Raw genomic sequence first — 20,181 nt, 5'->3', positions numbered from 1 at the left:
TTTGGTACATTAGAAGCAACTCTGAAACTTAACCTAAGCGTTTTTCGAAGCTACCTTTTGGCTAACTTCTTATAGGAAGGTCTAGGAGCTCTGAAAATGAACGTGCGCGTCTTTCACTCTTCCCGAGGGACTTAGAAGAATTTTGTGATATTTTTTATTAAAATGGTGTATAAGGGTATATATATAAATATATTTTATGCACTGTATATATGAGCTGGCGATTTCTAAGTCTGTGGTTCCGAGAGGGGGTAACCAGGCTCACTAATAAAGGTCAAGCCACTTGGCTGCCAGAATGCCCTGCTTCAGCACAGACCAGAAAGGCATTGTGATAAGCGTATCCCCGGTATAGTCAGGGGTTAATGGGAGTCGTCCCCGTCCCCCCAGTATACGGCCAGAACCATGGACCCGGTACTTGTGGTTCGGACTGTCTCCAACCAGCCATAATGTTGTGAGAGTGAAATTATGTCTAAGTCCAGCTTTGGTACATTAGAAGCAACTCTGAAACTTAACCTAAGCGTTTTTCGAAGCTACCTTTTGGCTAACTTCTTATAGGAAGGTCTAGGAGCTCTGAAAATGAACGTGCGCGTCTTTCACTCTTCCCGAGGGACTTAGAAGAATTTTGTGATATTTTTTATTAAAATGGTGTATAAGGGTATATATATAAATATATTTTATGCACTGTATATGAGCTGGCGATTTCTAAGTCTGTGGTTCCGAGAGGGGGTAACCAGGCTCACTAATAAAGGTCAAGCCACTTGGCTGCCAGAATGCCCTGCTTCAGCACAGACCAGAAAGGCATTGTGATAAGCGTATCCCCGGTATAGTCAGGGGTTAATGGGAGTCGTCCCCGTCCCCCCAGTATACGGCCAGAACCATGGACCCGGTACTTGTGGTTCGGACTGTCTCCAACCAGCCATAATGTTGTGAGAGTGAAATTATGTCTAAGTCCAGCTTTGGTACATTAGAAGCAACTCTGAAACTTAACCTAAGCGTTTTTCGAAGCTACCTTTTGGCTAACTTCTTATACTGTAGGAAGGTCTAGGAGCTCTGAAAATGAACGTGCGCGTCTTTCACTCTTCCCGAGGGACTTAGAAGAATTTTGTGATATTTTTTATTAAAATGGTGTATAAGGGTATATATATAAATATATTTTATGCACTGTATATATGAGCTGGCGATTTCTAAGTCTGTGGTTCCGAGAGGGGGTAACCAGGCTCACTAATAAAGGTCAAGCCACTTGGCTGCCAGAATGCCCTGCTTCAGCACAGACCAGAAAGGCATTGTGATAAGCGTATCCCCGGTATAGTCAGGGGTTAATGGGAGTCGTCCCCGTCCCCCCAGTATACGGCCAGAACCATGGACCCGGTACTTGTGGTTCGGACTGTCTCCAACCAGCCATAATGTTGTGAGAGTGAAATTATGTCTAAGTCCAGCTTTGGTACATTAGAAGCAACTCTGAAACTTAACCTAAGCGTTTTTCGAAGCTACCTTTTGGCTAACTTCTTATAGGAAGGTCTAGGAGCTCTGAAAATGAACGTGCGCGTCTTTCACTCTTCCCGAGGGACTTAGAAGAATTTTGTGATATTTTTTATTAAAATGGTGTATAAGGGTATATATATAAATATATTTTATGCACTGTATATGAGCTGGCGATTTCTAAGTCTGTGGTTCCGAGAGGGGGTAACCAGGCTCACTAATAAAGGTCAAGCCACTTGGCTGCCAGAATGCCCTGCTTTAGCACAGACCAGAAAGGCATTGTGATAAGCGTATCCCCGGTATAGTCAGGGGTTAATGGGAGTCGTCCCCGTCCCCCCAGTATACGGCCAGAACCATGGACCCGGTACTTGTGGTTCGGACTGTCTCCAACCAGCCATAATGTTGTGAGAGTGAAATTATGTCTAAGTCCAGCTTTGGTACATTAGAAGCAACTCTGAAACTTAACCTAAGCGTTTTTCGAAGCTACTTTTTGGCTAACTTCTTATAGGAAGGTCTAGGAACTCTGAAAATTAACGTGCGCGTCTTTCACTCTTCCCGAGGGACTTAGAAGAATTTTGTGATATTTTTTATTAAAATGGTGTATAAGGGTATATATATAAATATATTTTATGCACTGTATATGAGCTGGCGATTTCTAAGTCTGTGGTTCCGAGAGGGGGTAACCAGGCTCACTAATAAAGGTCAAGCCACTTGGCTGCCAGAATGCCCTGCTTCAGCACAGACCAGAAAGGCATTGTGATAAGCGTATCCCCGGTATAGTCAGGGGTTAATGGGAGTCGTCCCCGTCCCACCAGTATACGGCCAGAACCATGGACCCGGTACTTGTGGTTCGGACTGTCTCCAACCAGCCATAATGTTGTGAGAGTGAAATTATGTCTAAGTCCAGCTTTGGTACATTAGAAGCAACTCTGTAACTTAACCTAAGCGTTTTTCGAAGCTACCTTTTCGCTAACTTCTTATAGGAAGGTCTAGGAGCTCTGAAAATGAACGTGCGCGTCTTTCACTCTTCCCGAGGGACTTAGAAGAATTTTGTGATATTTTTTATTAAAATGGTGTATAAGGGTATATATATAAATATATTTTATGCACTGTATATGAGCTGGCGATTTCTAAGTCTGTGGTTCCGAGAGGGGGTAACCAGGCTCACTAATAAATGTCAAGCCACTTGGCTGCCAGAATGCCCTGCTTCAGCACAGACCAGAAAGGCATTGTGATAAGCGTATCCCCGGTATAGTCAGGGGTTAATGGGAGTCGTCCCCGTCCCCCCAGTATACGGCCAGAACCATGGACCCGGTACTTGTGGTTCGGACTGTCTCCAACCAGCCATAATGTTGTGAGAGTGAAATTATGTCTAAGTCCAGCTTTGGTACATTAGAAGCAACTCTGAAACTTAACCTAAGCGTTTTTCGAAGCTACTTTTTGGCTAACTTCTTATAGGAAGGTCTAGGAACTCTGAAAATGAACGTGCGCGTCTTTCACTCTTCCCGAGGGACTTAGAAGAATTTTGTGATATTTTTTATTAAAATGGTGTATAAGGGTATATATATAAATATATTTTATGCACTGTATATATGAGCTGGCGATTTCTAAGTCTGTGGTTCCGAGAGGGGGTAACCAGGCTCACTAATAAAGGTCAAGCCACTTGGCTGCCAGAATGCCCTGCTTCAGCACAGACCAGAAAGGCATTGTGATAAGCGTATCCCCGGTATAGTCAGGGGTTAATGGGAGTCGTCCCCGTCCCCCCAGTATACGGCCAGAACCATGGACCCGGTACTTGTGGTTCGGACTGTCTCCAACCAGCCATAATGTTGTGAGAGTGAAATTATGTCTAAGTCCAGCTTTGGTACATTAGAAGCAACTCTGAAACTTAACCTAAGCGTTTTTCGAAGCTACCTTTTGGCTAACTTCTTATAGGAAGGTCTAGGAGCTCTGAAAATGAACGTGCGCGTCTTTCACTCTTCCCGAGGGACTTAGAAGAATTTTGTGATATTTTTTATTAAAATGGTGTATAAGGGTATATATATAAATATATTTTATGCACTGTATATGAGCTGGCGATTTCTAAGTCTGTGGTTCCGAGAGGGGGTAACCAGGCTCACTAATAAAGGTCAAGCCACTTGGCTGCCAGAATGCCCTGCTTCAGCACAGACCAGAAAGGCATTGTGATAAGCGTATCCCCGGTATAGTCAGGGGTTAATGGGAGTCGTCCCCGTCCCCCCAGTATACGGCCAGAACCATGGACCCGGTACTTGTGGTTCGGACTGTCTCCAACCAGCCATAATGTTGTGAGAGTGAAATTATGTCTAAGTCCAGCTTTGGTACATTAGAAGCAACTCTGAAACTTAACCTAAGCGTTTTTCGAAGCTACCTTTTGGCTAACTTCTTATACTGTAGGAAGGTCTAGGAGCTCTGAAAATGAACGTGCGCGTCTTTCACTCTTCCCGAGGGACTTAGAAGAATTTTGTGATATTTTTTATTAAAATGGTGTATAAGGGTATATATATAAATATATTTTATGCACTGTATATATGAGCTGGCGATTTCTAAGTCTGTGGTTCCGAGAGGGGGTAACCAGGCTCACTAATAAAGGTCAAGCCACTTGGCTGCCAGAATGCCCTGCTTCAGCACAGACCAGAAAGGCATTGTGATAAGCGTATCCCCGGTATAGTCAGGGGTTAATGGGAGTTGTCCCCGTCCCCCCAGTATACGGCCAGAACCATGGACCCGGTACTTGTGGTTCGGACTGTCTCCAACCAGCCATAATGTTGTGAGAGTGAAATTATGTCTAAGTCCAGCTTTGGTACATTAGAAGCAACTCTGAAACTTAACCTAAGCGTTTTTCGAAGCTACCTTTTGGCTAACTTCTTATAGGAAGGTCTAGGAGCTCTGAAAATGAACGTGCGCGTCTTTCACTCTTCCCGAGGGACTTAGAAGAATTTTGTGATATTTTTTATTAAAATGGTGTATAAGGGTATATATATAAATATATTTTATGCACTGTATATGAGCTGGCGATTTCTAAGTCTGTGGTTCCGAGAGGGGGTAACCAGGCTCACTAATAAAGGTCAAGCCACTTGGCTGCCAGAATGCCCTGCTTTAGCACAGACCAGAAAGGCATTGTGATAAGCGTATCCCCGGTATAGTCAGGGGTTAATGGGAGTCGTCCCCGTCCCCCCAGTATACGGCCAGAACCATGGACCCGGTACTTGTGGTTCGGACTGTCTCCAACCAGCCATAATGTTGTGAGAGTGAAATTATGTCTAAGTCCAGCTTTGGTACATTAGAAGCAACTCTGAAACTTAACCTAAGCGTTTTTCGAAGCTACTTTTTGGCTAACTTCTTATAGGAAGGTCTAGGAACTCTGAAAATTAACGTGCGCGTCTTTCACTCTTCCCGAGGGACTTAGAAGAATTTTGTGATATTTTTTATTAAAATGGTGTATAAGGGTATATATATAAATATATTTTATGCACTGTATATGAGCTGGCGATTTCTAAGTCTGTGGTTCCGAGAGGGGGTAACCAGGCTCACTAATAAAGGTCAAGCCACTTGGCTGCCAGAATGCCCTGCTTCAGCACAGACCAGAAAGGCATTGTGATAAGCGTATCCCCGGTATAGTCAGGGGTTAATGGGAGTCGTCCCCGTCCCACCAGTATACGGCCAGAACCATGGACCCGGTACTTGTGGTTCGGACTGTCTCCAACCAGCCATAATGTTGTGAGAGTGAAATTATGTCTAAGTCCAGCTTTGGTACATTAGAAGCAACTCTGTAACTTAACCTAAGCGTTTTTCGAAGCTACCTTTTCGCTAACTTCTTATAGGAAGGTCTAGGAGCTCTGAAAATGAACGTGCGCGTCTTTCACTCTTCCCGAGGGACTTAGAAGAATTTTGTGATATTTTTTATTAAAATGGTGTATAAGGGTATATATATAAATATATTTTATGCACTGTATATGAGCTGGCGATTTCTAAGTCTGTGGTTCCGAGAGGGGGTAACCAGGCTCACTAATAAATGTCAAGCCACTTGGCTGCCAGAATGCCCTGCTTCAGCACAGACCAGAAAGGCATTGTGATAAGCGTATCCCCGGTATAGTCAGGGGTTAATGGGAGTCGTCCCCGTCCCCCCAGTATACGGCCAGAACCATGGACCCGGTACTTGTGGTTCGGACTGTCTCCAACCAGCCATAATGTTGTGAGAGTGAAATTATGTCTAAGTCCAGCTTTGGTACATTAGAAGCAACTCTGAAACTTAACCTAAGCGTTTTTCGAAGCTACTTTTTGGCTAACTTCTTATAGGAAGGTCTAGGAACTCTGAAAATTAACGTGCGCGTCTTTCACTCTTCCCGAGGGACTTAGAAGAATTTTGTGATATTTTTTATTAAAATGGTGTATAAGGGTATATATATAAATATATTTTATGCACTGTATATGAGCTGGCGATTTCTAAGTCTGTGGTTCCGAGAGGGGGTAACCAGGCTCACTAATAAAGGTCAAGCCACTTGGCTGCCAGAATGCCCTGCTTCAGCACAGACCAGAAAGGCATTGTGATAAGCGTATCCCCGGTATAGTCAGGGGTTAATGGGAGTCGTCCCCGTCCCACCAGTATACGGCCAGAACCATGGACCCGGTACTTGTGGTTCGGACTGTCTCCAACCAGCCATAATGTTGTGAGAGTGAAATTATGTCTAAGTCCAGCTTTGGTACATTAGAAGCAACTCTGTAACTTAACCTAAGCGTTTTTCGAAGCTACCTTTTCGCTAACTTCTTATAGGAAGGTCTAGGAGCTCTGAAAATGAACGTGCGCGTCTTTCACTCTTCCCGAGGGACTTAGAAGAATTTTGTGATATTTTTTATTAAAATGGTGTATAAGGGTATATATATAAATATATTTTATGCACTGTATATGAGCTGGCGATTTCTAAGTCTGTGGTTCCGAGAGGGGGTAACCAGGCTCACTAATAAATGTCAAGCCACTTGGCTGCCAGAATGCCCTGCTTCAGCACAGACCAGAAAGGCATTGTGATAAGCGTATCCCCGGTATAGTCAGGGGTTAATGGGAGTCGTCCCCGTCCCCCCAGTATACGGCCAGAACCATGGACCCGGTACTTGTGGTTCGGACTGTCTCCAACCAGCCATAATGTTGTGAGAGTGAAATTATGTCTAAGTCCAGCTTTGGTACATTAGAAGCAACTCTGAAACTTAACCTAAGCGTTTTTCGAAGCTACCTTTTGGCTAACTTCTTATAGGAAGGTCTAGGAGCTCTGAAAATGAACGTGCGCGTCTTTCACTCTTCCCGAGGGACTTAGAAGAATTTTGTGATATTTTTTATTAAAATGGTGTATAAGGGTATATATATAAATATATTTTATGCACTGTATATATGAGCTGGCGATTTCTAAGTCTGTGGTTCCGAGAGGGGGTAACCAGGCTCACTAATAAAGGTCAAGCCACTTGGCTGCCAGAATGCCCTGCTTCAGCACAGACCAGAAAGGCATTGTGATAAGCGTATCCCCGGTATAGTCAGGGGTTAATGGGAGTCTTCCCCGTCCCCCCAGTATACGGCCAGAACCATGGACCCGGTACTTGTGGTTCGGACTGTCTCCAACCAGCCATAATGTTGTGAGAGTGAAATTATATCTAAGTCCAGCTTTGGTACATTAGAAGCAACTCTGAAACTTAACCTAAGCGTTTTTCGAAGCTACCTTTTGGCTAACTTCTTATAGGAAGGTCTAGGAGCTCTGAAAATGAACGTGCGCGTCTTTCACTCTTCCCGAGGGACTTAGAAGAATTTTGTGATATTTTTTATTAAAATGGTGTATAAGGGTATATATATAAATATATTTTATGCACTGTATATGAGCTGGCGATTTCTAAGTCTGTGGTTCCGAGAGGGGGTAACCAGGCTCACTAATAAAGGTCAAGCCACTTGGCTGCCAGAATGCCCTGCTTCAGCACAGACCAGAAAGGCATTGTGATAAGCGTATCCCCGGTATAGTCAGGGGTTAATGGGAGTCGTCCCCGTCCCCCCAGTATACGGCCAGAACCATGGACCCGGTACTTGTGGTTCGGACTGTCTCCAACCAGCCATAATGTTGTGAGAGTGAAATTATGTCTAAGTCCAGATTTGGTACATTAGAAGCAACTCTGAAACTTAACCTAAGCGTTTTTCGAAGCTACTTTTTGGCTAACTTCTTATAGGAAGGTCTAGGAGCTCTGAAAATGAACGTGCGCGTCTTTCACTCTTCCCGAGGGACTTAGAAGAATTTTGTGATATTTTTTATTAAAATGGTGTATAAGGGTATATATATAAATATATTTTATGCACTGTATATATGAGCTGGCGATTTCTAAGTCTGTGGTTCCGAGAGGGGGTAACCAGGCTCACTAATAAAGGTCAAGCCACTTGGCTGCCAGAATGCCCTGCTTCAGCACAGACCAGAAAGGCATTGTGATAAGCGTATCCCCGGTATAGTCAGGGGTTAATGGGAGTCGTCCCCGTCCCCCCAGTATACGGCCAGAACCATGGACCCGGTACTTGTGGTTCGGACTGTCTCCAACCAGCCATAATGTTGTGAGAGTGAAATTATGTCTAAGTCCAGCTTTGGTACATTAGAAGCAACTCTGAAACTTAACCTAAGCGTTTTTCGAAGCTACCTTTTGGCTAACTTCTTATAGGAAGGTCTAGGAGCTCTGAAAATGAACGTGCGCGTCTTTCACTCTTCCCGAGGGACTTAGAAGAATTTTGTGATATTTTTTATTAAAATGGTGTATAAGGGTATATATATAAATATATTTTATGCACTGTATATGAGCTGGCGATTTCTAAGTCTGTGGTTCCGAGAGGGGGTAACCAGGCTCACTAATAAAGGTCAAGCCACTTGGCTGCCAGAATGCCCTGCTTCAGCACAGACCAGAAAGGCATTGTGATAAGCGTATCCCCGGTATAGTCAGGGGTTAATGGGAGTCGTCCCCGTCCCCCCAGTATACGGCCAGAACCATGGACCCGGTACTTGTGGTTCGGACTGTCTCCAACCAGCCATAATGTTGTGAGAGTGAAATTATGTCTAAGTCCAGCTTTGGTACATTAGAAGCAACTCTGAAACTTAACCTAAGCGTTTTTCGAAGCTACCTTTTGGCTAACTTCTTATAGGAAGGTCTAGGAGCTCTGAAAATGAACGTGCGCGTCTTTCACTCTTCCCGAGGGACTTAGAAGAATTTTGTGATATTTTTTATTAAAATGGTGTATAAGGGTATATATATAAATATATTTTATGCACTGTATATATGAGCTGGCGATTTCTAAGTCTGTGGTTCCGAGAGGGGGTAACCAGGCTCACTAATAAAGGTCAAGCCACTTGGCTGCCAGAATGCCCTGCTTCAGCACAGACCAGAAAGGCATTGTGATAAGCGTATCCCCGGTATAGTCAGGGGTTAATGGGAGTCGTCCCCGTCCCCCCAGTATACGGCCAGAACCATGGACCCGGTACTTGTGGTTCGGACTGTCTCCAACCAGCCATAATGTTGTGAGAGTGAAATTATGTCTAAGTCCAGCTTTGGTACATTAGAAGCAACTCTGAAACTTAACCTAAGCGTTTTTCGAAGCTACCTTTTGGCTAACTTCTTATAGGAAGGTCTAGGAGCTCTGAAAATGAACGTGCGCGTCTTTCACTCTTCCCGAGGGACTTAGAAGAATTTTGTGATATTTTTTATTAAAATGGTGTATAAGGGTATATATATAAATATATTTTATGCACTGTATATGAGCTGGCGATTTCTAAGTCTGTGGTTCCGAGAGGGGGTAACCAGGCTCACTAATAAAGGTCAAGCCACTTGGCTGCCAGAATGCCCTGCTTCAGCACAGACCAGAAAGGCATTGTGATAAGCGTATCCCCGGTATAGTCAGGGGTTAATGGGAGTCGTCCCCGTCCCCCCAGTATACGGCCAGAACCATGGACCCGGTACTTGTGGTTCGGACTGTCTCCAACCAGCCATAATGTTGTGAGAGTGAAATTATGTCTAAGTCCAGCTTTGGTACATTAGAAGCAACTCTGAAACTTAACCTAAGCGTTTTTCGAAGCTACCTTTTGGCTAACTTCTTATAGGAAGGTCTAGGAGCTCTGAAAATGAACGTGCGCGTCTTTCACTCTTCCCGAGGGACTTAGAAGAATTTTGTGATATTTTTTATTAAAATGGTGTATAAGGGTATATATATAAATATATTTTATGCACTGTATATGAGCTGGCGATTTCTAAGTCTGTGGTTCCGAGAGGGGGTAACCAGGCTCACTAATAAAGGTCAAGCCACTTGGCTGCCAGAATGCCCTGCTTCAGCACAGACCAGAAAGGCATTGTGATAAGCGTATCCCCGGTATAGTCAGGGGTTAATGGGAGTCGTCCCCGTCCCCCCAGTATACGGCCAGAACCATGGACCCGGTACTTGTGGTTCGGACTGTCTCCAACCAGCCATAATGTTGTGAGAGTGAAATTATGTCTAAGTCCAGCTTTGGTACATTAGAAGCAACTCTGAAACTTAACCTAAGCGTTTTTCGAAGCTACCTTTTGGCTAACTTCTTATACTGTAGGAAGGTCTAGGAGCTCTGAAAATGAACGTGCGCGTCTTTCACTCTTCCCGAGGGACTTAGAAGAATTTTGTGATATTTTTTATTAAAATGGTGTATAAGGGTATATATATAAATATATTTTATGCACTGTATATATGAGCTGGCGATTTCTAAGTCTGTGGTTCCGAGAGGGGGTAACCAGGCTCACTAATAAAGGTCAAGCCACTTGGCTGCCAGAATGCCCTGCTTCAGCACAGACCAGAAAGGCATTGTGATAAGCGTATCCCCGGTATAGTCAGGGGTTAATGGGAGTCGTCCCCGTCCCCCCAGTATACGGCCAGAACCATGGACCCGGTACTTGTGGTTCGGACTGTCTCCAACCAGCCATAATGTTGTGAGAGTGAAATTATGTCTAAGTCCAGCTTTGGTACATTAGAAGCAACTCTGAAACTTAACCTAAGCGTTTTTCGAAGCTACCTTTTGGCTAACTTCTTATAGGAAGGTCTAGGAGCTCTGAAAATGAACGTGCGCGTCTTTCACTCTTCCCGAGGGACTTAGAAGAATTTTGTGATATTTTTTATTAAAATGGTGTATAAGGGTATATATATAAATATATTTTATGCACTGTATATGAGCTGGCGATTTCTAAGTCTGTGGTTCCGAGAGGGGGTAACCAGGCTCACTAATAAAGGTCAAGCCACTTGGCTGCCAGAATGCCCTGCTTTAGCACAGACCAGAAAGGCATTGTGATAAGCGTATCCCCGGTATAGTCAGGGGTTAATGGGAGTCGTCCCCGTCCCCCCAGTATACGGCCAGAACCATGGACCCGGTACTTGTGGTTCGGACTGTCTCCAACCAGCCATAATGTTGTGAGAGTGAAATTATGTCTAAGTCCAGCTTTGGTACATTAGAAGCAACTCTGAAACTTAACCTAAGCGTTTTTCGAAGCTACTTTTTGGCTAACTTCTTATAGGAAGGTCTAGGAACTCTGAAAATTAACGTGCGCGTCTTTCACTCTTCCCGAGGGACTTAGAAGAATTTTGTGATATTTTTTATTAAAATGGTGTATAAGGGTATATATATAAATATATTTTATGCACTGTATATGAGCTGGCGATTTCTAAGTCTGTGGTTCCGAGAGGGGGTAACCAGGCTCACTAATAAAGGTCAAGCCACTTGGCTGCCAGAATGCCCTGCTTCAGCACAGACCAGAAAGGCATTGTGATAAGCGTATCCCCGGTATAGTCAGGGGTTAATGGGAGTCGTCCCCGTCCCACCAGTATACGGCCAGAACCATGGACCCGGTACTTGTGGTTCGGACTGTCTCCAACCAGCCATAATGTTGTGAGAGTGAAATTATGTCTAAGTCCAGCTTTGGTACATTAGAAGCAACTCTGTAACTTAACCTAAGCGTTTTTCGAAGCTACCTTTTCGCTAACTTCTTATAGGAAGGTCTAGGAGCTCTGAAAATGAACGTGCGCGTCTTTCACTCTTCCCGAGGGACTTAGAAGAATTTTGTGATATTTTTTATTAAAATGGTGTATAAGGGTATATATATAAATATATTTTATGCACTGTATATGAGCTGGCGATTTCTAAGTCTGTGGTTCCGAGAGGGGGTAACCAGGCTCACTAATAAATGTCAAGCCACTTGGCTGCCAGAATGCCCTGCTTCAGCACAGACCAGAAAGGCATTGTGATAAGCGTATCCCCGGTATAGTCAGGGGTTAATGGGAGTCGTCCCCGTCCCCCCAGTATACGGCCAGAACCATGGACCCGGTACTTGTGGTTCGGACTGTCTCCAACCAGCCATAATGTTGTGAGAGTGAAATTATGTCTAAGTCCAGCTTTGGTACATTAGAAGCAACTCTGAAACTTAACCTAAGCGTTTTTCGAAGCTACCTTTTGGCTAACTTCTTATAGGAAGGTCTAGGAGCTCTGAAAATGAACGTGCGCGTCTTTCACTCTTCCCGAGGGACTTAGAAGAATTTTGTGATATTTTTTATTAAAATGGTGTATAAGGGTATATATATAAATATATTTTATGCACTGTATATATGAGCTGGCGATTTCTAAGTCTGTGGTTCCGAGAGGGGGTAACCAGGCTCACTAATAAAGGTCAAGCCACTTGGCTGCCAGAATGCCCTGCTTCAGCACAGACCAGAAAGGCATTGTGATAAGCGTATCCCCGGTATAGTCAGGGGTTAATGGGAGTCTTCCCCGTCCCCCCAGTATACGGCCAGAACCATGGACCCGGTACTTGTGGTTCGGACTGTCTCCAACCAGCCATAATGTTGTGAGAGTGAAATTATATCTAAGTCCAGCTTTGGTACATTAGAAGCAACTCTGAAACTTAACCTAAGCGTTTTTCGAAGCTACCTTTTGGCTAACTTCTTATAGGAAGGTCTAGGAGCTCTGAAAATGAACGTGCGCGTCTTTCACTCTTCCCGAGGGACTTAGAAGAATTTTGTGATATTTTTTATTAAAATGGTGTATAAGGGTATATATATAAATATATTTTATGCACTGTATATGAGCTGGCGATTTCTAAGTCTGTGGTTCCGAGAGGGGGTAACCAGGCTCACTAATAAAGGTCAAGCCACTTGGCTGCCAGAATGCCCTGCTTCAGCACAGACCAGAAAGGCATTGTGATAAGCGTATCCCCGGTATAGTCAGGGGTTAATGGGAGTCGTCCCCGTCCCCCCAGTATACGGCCAGAACCATGGACCCGGTACTTGTGGTTCGGACTGTCTCCAACCAGCCATAATGTTGTGAGAGTGAAATTATGTCTAAGTCCAGATTTGGTACATTAGAAGCAACTCTGAAACTTAACCTAAGCGTTTTTCGAAGCTACTTTTTGGCTAACTTCTTATAGGAAGGTCTAGGAGCTCTGAAAATGAACGTGCGCGTCTTTCACTCTTCCCGAGGGACTTAGAAGAATTTTGTGATATTTTTTATTAAAATGGTGTATAAGGGTATATATATAAATATATTTTATGCACTGTATATATGAGCTGGCGATTTCTAAGTCTGTGGTTCCGAGAGGGGGTAACCAGGCTCACTAATAAAGGTCAAGCCACTTGGCTGCCAGAATGCCCTGCTTCAGCACAGACCAGAAAGGCATTGTGATAAGCGTATCCCCGGTATAGTCAGGGGTTAATGGGAGTCGTCCCCGTCCCCCCAGTATACGGCCAGAACCATGGACCCGGTACTTGTGGTTCGGACTGTCTCCAACCAGCCATAATGTTGTGAGAGTGAAATTATGTCTAAGTCCAGCTTTGGTACATTAGAAGCAACTCTGAAACTTAACCTAAGCGTTTTTCGAAGCTACCTTTTGGCTAACTTCTTATAGGAAGGTCTAGGAGCTCTGAAAATGAACGTGCGCGTCTTTCACTCTTCCCGAGGGACTTAGAAGAATTTTGTGATATTTTTTATTAAAATGGTGTATAAGGGTATATATATAAATATATTTTATGCACTGTATATGAGCTGGCGATTTCTAAGTCTGTGGTTCCGAGAGGGGGTAACCAGGCTCACTAATAAAGGTCAAGCCACTTGGCTGCCAGAATGCCCTGCTTCAGCACAGACCAGAAAGGCATTGTGATAAGCGTATCCCCGGTATAGTCAGGGGTTAATGGGAGTCGTCCCCGTCCCCCCAGTATACGGCCAGAACCATGGACCCGGTACTTGTGGTTCGGACTGTCTCCAACCAGCCATAATGTTGTGAGAGTGAAATTATGTCTAAGTCCAGCTTTGGTACATTAGAAGCAACTCTGAAACTTAACCTAAGCGTTTTTCGAAGCTACCTTTTGGCTAACTTCTTATAGGAAGGTCTAGGAGCTCTGAAAATGAACGTGCGCGTCTTTCACTCTTCCCGAGGGACTTAGAAGAATTTTGTGATATTTTTTATTAAAATGGTGTATAAGGGTATATATATAAATATATTTTATGCACTGTATATATGAGCTGGCGATTTCTAAGTCTGTGGTTCCGAGAGGGGGTAACCAGGCTCACTAATAAAGGTCAAGCCACTTGGCTGCCAGAATGCCCTGCTTCAGCACAGACCAGAAAGGCATTGTGATAAGCGTATCCCCGGTATAGTCAGGGGTTAATGGGAGTCGTCCCCGTCCCCCCAGTATACGGCCAGAACCATGGACCCGGTACTTGTGGTTCGGACTGTCTCCAACCAGCCATAATGTTGTGAGAGTGAAATTATGTCTAAGTCCAGCTTTGGTACATTAGAAGTAACTCTGAAACTTAACCTAAGCGTTTTTCGAAGCTACCTTTTGGCTAACTTCTTATAGGAAGGTCTAGGAGCTCTGAAAATGAACGTGCGCGTCTTTCACTCTTCCCGAGGGACTTAGAAGAATTTTGTGATATTTTTTATTAAAATGGTGTATAAGGGTATATATATAAATATATTTTATGCACTGTATATGAGCTGGCGATTTCTAAGTCTGTGGTTCCGAGAGGGGGTAACCAGGCTCACTAATAAAGGTCAAGCCACTTGGCTGCCAGAATGCCCTGCTTCAGCACAGACCAGAAAGGCATTGTGATAAGCGTATCCCCGGTATAGTCAGGGGTTAATGGGAGTCGTCCCCGTCCCCCCAGTATACGGCCAGAACCATGGACCCGGTACTTGTGGTTCGGACTGTCTCCAACCAGCCATAATGTTGTGAGAGTGAAATTATGTCTAAGTCCAGCTTTGGTACATTAGAAGCAACTCTGAAACTTAACCTAAGCGTTTTTCGAAGCTACATTTTGGCTAACTTCTTATAGGAAGGTCTAGGAGCTCTGAAAATGAACGTGCGCGTCTTTCACTCTTCCCGAGGGACTTAGAAGAATTTTGTGATATTTTTTATTAAAATGGTGTATAAGGGTATATATATAAATATATTTTATGCACTGTATATGAGCTGGCGATTTCTAAGTCTGTGGTTCCGAGAGGGGGTAACCAGGCTCACTAATAAAGGTCAAGCCACTTGGCTGCCAGAATGCCCTGCTTCAGCACAGACCAGAAAGGCATTGTGATAAGCGTATCCCCGGTATAGTCAGGGGTTAATGGGAGTCGTCCCCGTCCCCCCAGTATACGGCCAGAACCATGGACCCGGTACTTGTGGTTCGGACTGTCTCCAACCAGCCATAATGTTGTGAGAGTGAAATTATGTCTAAGTCCAGCTTTGGTACATTAGAAGCAACTCTGAAACTTAACCTAAGCGTTTTTCGAAGCTACCTTTTGGCTAACTTCTTATAGGAAGGTCTAGGAGCTCTGAAAATGAACGTGCGCGTCTTTCACTCTTCCCGAGGGACTTAGAAGAATTTTGTGATATTTTTTATTAAAATGGTGTATAAGGGTATATATATAAATATATTTTATGCACTGTATATATGAGCTGGCGATTTCTAAGTCTGTGGTTCCGAGAGGGGGTAACCAGGCTCACTAATAAAGGTCAAGCCACTTGGCTGCCAGAATGCCCTGCTTCAGCACAGACCAGAAAGGCATTGTGATAAGCGTATCCCCGGTATAGTCAGGGGTTAATGGGAGTCGTCCCCGTCCCCCCAGTATACGGCCAGAACCATGGACCCGGTACTTGTGGTTCGGACTGTCTCCAACCAGCCATAATGTTGTGAGAGTGAAATTATGTCTAAGTCCAGCTTTGGTACATTAGAAGCAACTCTGAAACTTAACCTAAGCGTTTTTCGAAGCTACCTTTTGGCTAACTTCTTATAGGAAGGTCTAGGAGCTCTGAAAATGAACGTGCGCGTCTTTCACTCTTCCCGAGGGACTTAGAAGAATTTTGTGATATTTTTTATTAAAATGGTGTATAAGGGTATATATATAAATATATTTTATGCACTGTATATGAGCTGGCGATTTCTAAGTCTGTGGTTCCGAGAGGGGGTAACCAGGCTCACTAATAAAGGTCAAGCCACTTGGCTGCCAGAATGCCCTGCTTCAGCACAGACCAGAAAGGCATTGTGATAAGCGTATCCCCGGTATAGTCAGGGGTTAATGGGAGTCGTCCCCGTCCCCCCAGTATACGGCCAGAACCATGGACCCGGTACTTGTGGTTCGGACTGTCTCCAACCAGCCATAATGTTGTGAGAGTGAAATTATGTCTAAGTCCAGCTTTGGTACATTAGAAGCAACTCTGAAACTTAACCTAAGCGTTTTTCGAAGCTACCTTTTGGCTAACTTCTTATACTGTAGGAAGGTCTAGGAGCTCTGAAAATGAACGTGCGCGTCTTTCACTCTTCCCGAGGGACTTAGAAGAATTTTGTGATATTTTTTATTAAAATGGTGTATAAGGGTATATATATAAATATATTTTATGCACTGTATATATGAGCTGGCGATTTCTAAGTCTGTGGTTCCGAGAGGGGGTAACCAGGCTCACTAATAAAGGTCAAGCCACTTGGCTGCCAGAATGCCCTGCTTCAGCACAGACCAGAAAGGCATTGTGATAAGCGTATCCCCGGTATAGTCAGGGGTTAATGGGAGTCGTCCCCGTCCCCCCAGTATACGGCCAGAACCATGGACCCGGTACTTGTGGTTCGGACTGTCTCCAACCAGCCATAATGTTGTGAGAGTGAAATTATGTCTAAGTCCAGCTTTGGTACATTAGAAGCAACTCTGAAACTTAACCTAAGCGTTTTTCGAAGCTACCTTTTGGCTAACTTCTTATAGGAAGGTCTAGGAGCTCTGAAAATGAACGTGCGCGTCTTTCACTCTTCCCGAGGGACTTAGAAGAATTTTGTGATATTTTTTATTAAAATGGTGTATAAGGGTATATATATAAATATATTTTATGCACTGTATATGAGCTGGCGATTTCTAAGTCTGTGGTTCCGAGAGGGGGTAACCAGGCTCACTAATAAAGGTCAAGCCACTTGGCTGCCAGAATGCCCTGCTTTAGCACAGACCAGAAAGGCATTGTGATAAGCGTATCCCCGGTATAGTCAGGGGTTAATGGGAGTCGTCCCCGTCCCCCCAGTATACGGCCAGAACCATGGACCCGGTACTTGTGGTTCGGACTGTCTCCAACCAGCCATAATGTTGTGAGAGTGAAATTATGTCTAAGTCCAGCTTTGGTACATTAGAAGCAACTCTGAAACTTAACCTAAGCGTTTTTCGAAGCTACTTTTTGGCTAACTTCTTATAGGAAGGTCTAGGAACTCTGAAAATTAACGTGCGCGTCTTTCACTCTTCCCGAGGGACTTAGAAGAATTTTGTGATATTTTTTATTAAAATGGTGTATAAGGGTATATATATAAATATATTTTATGCACTGTATATGAGCTGGCGATTTCTAAGTCTGTGGTTCCGAGAGGGGGTAACCAGGCTCACTAATAAAGGTCAAGCCACTTGGCTGCCAGAATGCCCTGCTTCAGCACAGACCAGAAAGGCATTGTGATAAGCGTATCCCCGGTATAGTCAGGGGTTAATGGGAGTCGTCCCCGTCCCACCAGTATACGGCCAGAACCATGGACCCGGTACTTGTGGTTCGGACTGTCTCCAACCAGCCATAATGTTGTGAGAGTGAAATTATGTCTAAGTCCAGCTTTGGTACATTAGAAGCAACTCTGTAACTTAACCTAAGCGTTTTTCGAAGCTACCTTTTCGCTAACTTCTTATAGGAAGGTCTAGGAGCTCTGAAAATGAACGTGCGCGTCTTTCACTCTTCCCGAGGGACTTAGAAGAATTTTGTGATATTTTTTATTAAAATGGTGTATAAGGGTATATATATAAATATATTTTATGCACTGTATATGAGCTGGCGATTTCTAAGTCTGTGGTTCCGAGAGGGGGTAACCAGGCTCACTAATAAATGTCAAGCCACTTGGCTGCCAGAATGCCCTGCTTCAGCACAGACCAGAAAGGCATTGTGATAAGCGTATCCCCGGTATAGTCAGGGGTTAATGGGAGTCGTCCCCGTCCCCCCAGTATACGGCCAGAACCATGGACCCGGTACTTGTGGTTCGGACTGTCTCCAACCAGCCATAATGTTGTGAGAGTGAAATTATGTCTAAGTCCAGCTTTGGTACATTAGAAGCAACTCTGAAACTTAACCTAAGCGTTTTTCGAAGCTACCTTTTGGCTAACTTCTTATAGGAAGGTCTAGGAGCTCTGAAAATGAACGTGCGCGTCTTTCACTCTTCCCGAGGGACTTAGAAGAATTTTGTGATATTTTTTATTAAAATGGTGTATAAGGGTATATATATAAATATATTTTATGCACTGTATATATGAGCTGGCGATTTCTAAGTCTGTGGTTCCGAGAGGGGGTAACCAGGCTCACTAATAAAGGTCAAGCCACTTGGCTGCCAGAATGCCCTGCTTCAGCACAGACCAGAAAGGCATTGTGATAAGCGTATCCCCGGTATAGTCAGGGGTTAATGGGAGTCTTCCCCGTCCCCCCAGTATACGGCCAGAACCATGGACCCGGTACTTGTGGTTCGGACTGTCTCCAACCAGCCATAATGTTGTGAGAGTGAAATTATGTCTAAGTCCAGCTTTGGTACATTAGAAGCAACTCTGAAACTTAACCTAAGCGTTTTTCGAAGCTACCTTTTGGCTAACTTCTTATAGGAAGGTCTAGGAGCTCTGAAAATGAACGTGCGCGTCTTTCACTCTTCCCGAGGGACTTAGAAGAATTTTGTGATATTTTTTATTAAAATGGTGTATAAGGGTATATATATAAATATATTTTATGCACTGTATATGAGCTGGCGATTTCTAAGTCTGTGGTTCCGAGAGGGGGTAACCAGGCTCACTAATAAAGGTCAAGCCACTTGGATGCCAGAATGCCCTGCTTCAGCACAGACCAGAAAGGCATTGTGATAAGCGTATCCCCGGTATAGTCAGGGGTTAATGGGAGTCGTCCCCGTCCCCCCAGTATACGGCCAGAACCATGGACCCGGTACTTGTGGTTCGGACTGTCTCCAACCAGCCATAATGTTGTGAGAGTGAAATTATGTCTAAGTCCAGATTTGGTACATTAGAAGCAACTCTGAAACTTAACCTAAGCGTTTTTCGAAGCTACTTTTTGGCTAACTTCTTATAGGAAGGTCTAGGAGCTCTGAAAATGAACGTGCGCGTCTTTCACTCTTCCCGAGGGACTTAGAAGAATTTTGTGATATTTTTTATTAAAATGGTGTATAAGGGTATATATATAAATATATTTTATGCACTGTATATATGAGCTGGCGATTTCTAAGTCTGTGGTTCCGAGAGGGGGTAACCAGGCTCACTAATAAAGGTCAAGCCACTTGGCTGCCAGAATGCCCTGCTTCAGCACAGACCAGAAAGGCATTGTGATAAGCGTATCCCCGGTATAGTCAGGGGTTAATGGGAGTCGTCCCCGTCCCCCCAGTATACGGCCAGAACCATGGACCCGGTACTTGTGGTTCGGACTGTCTCCAACCAGCCATAATGTTGTGAGAGTGAAATTATGTCTAAGTCCAGCTTTGGTACATTAGAAGCAACTCTGAAACTTAACCTAAGCGTTTTTCGAAGCTACCTTTTGGCTAACTTCTTATAGGAAGGTCTAGGAGCTCTGAAAATGAACGTGCGCGTCTTTCACTCTTCCCGAGGGACTTAGAAGAATTTTGTGATATTTTTTATTAAAATGGTGTATAAGGGTATATATATAAATATATTTTATGCACTGTATATGAGCTGGCGATTTCTAAGTCTGTGGTTCCGAGAGGGGGTAACCAGGCTCACTAATAAAGGTCAAGCCACTTGGCTGCCAGAATGCCCTGCTTCAGCACAGACCAGAAAGGCATTGTGATAAGCGTATCCCCGGTATAGTCAGGGGTTAATGGGAGTCGTCCCCGTCCCCCCAGTATACGGCCAGAACCATGGACCCGGTACTTGTGGTTCGGACTGTCTCCAACCAGCCATAATGTTGTGAGAGTGAAATTATGTCTAAGTCCAGCTTTGGTACATTAGAAGCAACTCTGAAACTTAACCTAAGCGTTTTTCTAAGCTACCTTTTGGCTAACTTCTTATAGGAAGGTCTAGGAGCTCTGAAAATGAACGTGCGCGTCTTTCACTCTTCCCGAGGGACTTAGAAGAATTTTGTGATATTTTTTATTAAAATGGTGTATAAGGGTATAT

This window comes from Ascaphus truei, unplaced genomic scaffold, assembly GCF_040206685.1.
Source record: "Ascaphus truei isolate aAscTru1 unplaced genomic scaffold, aAscTru1.hap1 HAP1_SCAFFOLD_259, whole genome shotgun sequence".
In the NCBI taxonomy this organism is placed as follows: Eukaryota; Metazoa; Chordata; class Amphibia; order Anura; family Ascaphidae; genus Ascaphus; species Ascaphus truei.
This window is presented reverse-complemented; position numbering follows the sequence as displayed.